This window comes from Charadrius vociferus, unplaced genomic scaffold (assembly GCF_000708025.1).
Source record: "Charadrius vociferus isolate BGI_N301 unplaced genomic scaffold, ASM70802v2 scaffold2276, whole genome shotgun sequence".
Lineage (NCBI taxonomy): Eukaryota > Metazoa > Chordata > Aves > Charadriiformes > Charadriidae > Charadrius > Charadrius vociferus.
In genome coordinates this window covers 407-626 of record NW_009648828.1, presented here as the reverse complement: position 1 = coordinate 626, position 220 = coordinate 407, and positions in this window count along the sequence as shown.

Sequence of the window (220 nt, the reverse complement as noted above, 5' to 3'; positions counted from 1 at the left end):
ACCCCCCATGTCACCCCCCTGTGCCCATATCCCCCCTGTATCGTCTCTGTCACCCCCCCACCAGTGTCACCCTCATGTTCCCCATGTCCCCCCTGTGTCCCCATGTCCCCCCTGTGTCCCCATGTCCCCCCAATGTCCCCATTGTCCCCACGTCCCCCCCAGCTGCAGAGACAGCCGCTCTCCTGGGGGTGCTGTCTGCCAACCAGAGCGTGACCCGCAT